We start from the raw sequence: 4,950 nt of genomic DNA, 5'->3' as shown, positions 1-4,950 counted from the left end.
CTATAGAGATGAATGGAAAGTCTACTGAACAAGTGTTTTCTGGGCGGGAAACCGAGATCTCGGAATTCATTTCTTTGTAGTCCTCGTAAGAAGACTGTATTTTCTGGCTGGTGCAGGAACCGCCCACAGCTGTGATTGGCTCAGATTTCAAATTTGCCCGCCTGAATTGTGTAGATCGTTACAGATAAATATTCATCTCTCTTATACCGCCAAATCCGACACCGAGGAGTTGATCAGACGAGACATTTATCGGAGAAATATGAATAGCACGCTAATTTTCATTAGTCCGCAATAATTAGGAAAGGATTTTGTTTGTTATTGAACCATGAGAAAACACTTCTATATGTTCTTAGAATCCAGGATCTCACCACTGCTACACACAGAATATGATCGAGAAATGTCTTCTATTATAGATCTCTTCTTTTTTTATAGCATGGGAAATGAAGTCATGATCACATACAGATCTAATCATGAAATCTTCATGTTACTGCCTGATATCTATATATTTTTTTTCTCTTTCAGACGTTTATCAGTGAAAGATGGTTCTCATATCACAACCAGAATATGTATACAAAGAAATGTGAAATAAATAGTAGTAACCATGACACAGCTAAATATGTACAATGAATGCAAAAAAAAAGAGCCCTTTCCAACTATATCTAGCGCTTATGGATTGGTAAAATAGGAATCAGATATATCTTGGTCATTTATTGATTACTAATCATCTATTAGGTTAAAAAGGCGCTACTATATACAACTACCAAAGGTAGGTATTCTTAAACATATAATAAAATACACAAAAATACAGCGCTAAAAGTATCAAACAATATCAAATTGTGTGCATTGATGGAACCAATTATTATCCTAATTGTGCTATTGGTTGATGCTTTTTTGTGTGCTTTATTATATTTAATGAATAAAGTAAATATTTCACGTCTGAACTGAAGAGCCGGATCAATTTTCTCTTTGTAATACTCAATCTGCCAAAGGTTTAGAAGGTCCCAAGAATGTGAAATTCTCTGCCGAATACTAATATGTTGTGGCCCCGCCCCTTTCCAATAGTCTCCTATCAGGTCCGCCTGGCTTAAAACAGGGAAGACGGCGTATTTCTATATATGCTTCTTTATCAGAGTAATATTTTATAAACATGACATTATTATTGACAAATTAGTATCTGGTGGTTGTGGTTTCTGCTAAGGAGGGTCAAAAATATATATATTTTCGTTGTAATCTCCAAGGAATATCTAGAAAACTGTTGAGAAGCAAGAATATATTTGTCTTCTCTATTTTTCAGAACCGCAGAATGTTTAGGAGCCGACATGGAAAAACAAATCTATTCTGTGTAATGAATGGTTGTGACTCCGCCTTTTCTCGGGATGTTTTCCATCAGGTCCGCAAAGTCTCTATAAAAGGAGGGCGGGCAATCAGTCCATTTCAGTTCTTCTTAGTAACAGAGAAGAGTCGTCATGTCTGGTCGCGGTAAAGGAGGGAAGGGTCTGGGGAAAGGAGGTGCTAAGCGGCACAGGAAGGTGCTCCGGGACAACATCCAGGGCATCACCAAACCCGCCATCCGACGTTTGGCCCGCAGAGGGGGTGTCAAGCGCATCTCCGGACTCATCTATGAGGAGACCCGCGGAGTGCTCAAAGTCTTCCTGGAGAATGTCATCCGCGATGCCGTCACCTACACCGAGCACGCCAAGAGGAAGACCGTCACCGCCATGGATGTCGTCTATGCTCTCAAACGCCAGGGCCGCACTCTCTACGGATTCGGAGGCTAAACCCTCATAGACCCCCCTACTATCCACTTCATCTACACAAAGGCCCTTCTCAGGGCCACCCACCTTCTCATCCAAAGGGCTCTCATCGCGAATGTTTTGCATTTAATTATATCCATTTCTAGCATGTCGGAAAGGAAGTTCTTCAGCTGAGCATACACTATACAATCCGATTTTCATTAGATCTAAACCATATAAATGATACATGCTCTTCCTTTACAATACCGTTACCGCCTTTTTGGTAATCTATTAAGTGTATATATGTATATACACACACACCGGCCACTTTATTAGGTACAGTTGTTCAATTGCTTATCAGCCAATCACATGACGGCAACTCAACCCACCTACTCCTTCTTTATATGTCATACAAAGGCACTTCTCGGGGACATCCACCTTCTCACATAAAGAGCTGTAAATGGTGCCCTCCAATCGGTGTAATATACTAGTCGGGTACATGTAATAAGTTCTCCAGAATTTCAACCCCTTCCGCACCCTCTACTCCCTGTTTCTTTACATTTCTAGTCATGCTATTTCTTGCTCAAGAAACTTCCAGAACTGGGGTAGGCACAATATCAGTTTGAACGTTTACATTTCCCATCACGTTCCATCCAGAGAAGCAGAGCGATCATTGCACCGGATCTGAGCAGGAAATAGATGAATGGACGATTTCTATACAATCAAATGTGCACTGATCATTTCTCTTACTTGGGGAATTACAACGTCTCCTGTTATGTGTACGTCTTTCTCCATAGAATCCAAAACATTTAGTATTCTATAGCTCTATTACATCTGGAACTATAGTGACATTGAGGTCCAACATAATGTATATTAGAGATTTACTCCCGCAGACACTTGATTATATACTCGAAATTTGACATTCGAAGTACTGGCCACACACTGCAATCTCGTCTAAGCCTTTCAGTTCTATTTTTTGGAAAAAAACAAAACAAATAACATTGTACAACCGGATTGTATACACGACTAAAAATAACTTTCTTTGCCACATTTATGCTAGAATCGTATAACTCCGGGAGAAAAGTACAGATAATGATATAGACAGCCCTTTGGATGAGAAGGTGGGTGGCCCTGAGAAGGGCCTTTGTGTAGATGAAGTGGGTAGTAGGGGGTCTATGAGGGTTTAGCCTCCGAATCCGTAGAGAGTGCGGCCCTGGCGTTTGAGAGCATAGACGACATCCATGGCGGTGACGGTCTTCCTCTTGGCGTGCTCGGTGTAGGTGACGGCATCGCGGATGACATTCTCCAGGAAGACTTTGAGCACTCCGCGGGTCTCCTCATAGATGAGTCCGGAGATGCGCTTGACACCCCCTCTGCGGGCCAAACGTCGGATGGCGGGTTTGGTGATGCCCTGGATGTTGTCCCGGAGCACCTTCCTGTGCCGCTTCGCGCCTCCTTTCCCCAGCCCCTTCCCTCCTTTACCGCGACCAGACATCTCTATGCTTCGCCGTCAGATACACGACCAGTAAAGAGCCGCCGCCCGGCCTCCTCCTTATATACAGCAGGGGGCGGGAACGGGAGGGGAGGTGTGTCTGCGAGGTCACAGAAGCCCCGCCCCATCAGTCTGACCTCACAGCCGTTGCTCACTTTGAATTTCCCGCCTAATGATGCTCTTTGTTCTCTAATCAGGAAAAGTCCAACAGGAAGAATAAACTGCCGTGTGTGTAGAGAATGTTCTAGAAGCCGATTTTATAGGAATAGATGTTCTGATCTATAATCCCTCATCTGTATTTGTTGGCGGAGCAGACAGATCCTATTCACTAAACAATGATAAAGGAGAAGGGAGATGGTGTGTGTGTGTGTGTGTGATGTCCATGAACTCCACTGTGATTATTCTATCATCTCCTATACAGAGAAGTGACATTATTTCTGATCACTGCCGGCTATAGAAAGGTCAGAGGATGGAAAGCATTAGAGGAGACTTTCTACTCCCTGTGATGACCATGGATGATCATTACTGGGGGGGATGAGTCCATGTCTCTGACGTCATCCGGTATGATCCAAATAGATATCTTTAGTAAAACTTACTCAGATATCGGGACATTCATAGTTGGGGGAAACGTGAACTCAACAAAATAGGACTTGAGCCAAAACATTTACCCCCCCCCCCCAAAAAAACAAAAACAAAAAAAACAAACAAAAACAAAACAGTGATAATACCTTTCAATTCTTAGTTACAGACGAATACCTGGGATATGGGCACTCTGAAATGTCCATACAAACATCTACAGAGTATAGACATATAAAGTACTCTTTATCCTATTATCTTCCCTCCCACCTCATATATATCCTGGAATAAACAATTGTCTCTGTTCTCCCTGGAGAATTATCAGTTATTCAACATTACAGAGATGTAGCCTACCAAGTCTTATCAGAGATGCTTTCCTCCATCATTGACACTTGTTGCAGTATCTGATGTTCCCCTTTCAGTCATTCCTCCTGGGCATACATTATAATAGGGGTGCCGCCACTGTATCCTTTCACTGGTGACTTTTCTATCATGTCTACTATATAAAGTCCCCACAATGATGCTCCAATGTGTGATCCTTCAGGCCATACACTACACCATCTCTAATCTCCTATTATCTCTCCAGCAGTAAAGTATCTCCGAGAGTCCCGGAATAGATTCCTTGTAATACATTGTATCATTTCTCCACAATCCTCCCAGTGCAGAATGATGGCTCTCTGATCACCTTGTATCCCTTCTACACTGACCATGAGATAGTAGCAGGCACAGCTGCTGCATGTTATCATAGGGGCAAAAAGGCCATTCAGTCCTTCAGTGTACATCCATCCACACAAGGATTTCATGTCATCACTTGAACTGTATCCACATGCTGACAAGGCCTTTTCTGACACGTGTTACTTAGTTGTGTACAAGTAAAAATCAGTATTTTTTGTTAGAAAATTACTAATAAGTGAACCCCCAAACATTATTTAACGATACATACACAATATATATAGAGAGAGAGAGAGAGAGAGAGAGAGAGAGAGAGAAAGAGGAGACAATACAGTTATTCTCTACGGTCTCTGCTATGGCAGTTGTAATTTTTTAATGTCACATGGTTTTTGTGCAGCGTTTTTTTAAACACAATTTTTTGGGAAAAATACACTTTGGTTAATTTAAAAGTCATAATAACCTATACCCTTTTTTTTT

The sequence above is a fragment of the Aquarana catesbeiana genome, linkage group LG02, assembly GCF_042186555.1.
Source record: "Aquarana catesbeiana isolate 2022-GZ linkage group LG02, ASM4218655v1, whole genome shotgun sequence".
NCBI classification, from domain to species: domain Eukaryota; kingdom Metazoa; phylum Chordata; class Amphibia; order Anura; family Ranidae; genus Aquarana; species Aquarana catesbeiana.
This window is presented reverse-complemented; position numbering follows the sequence as displayed.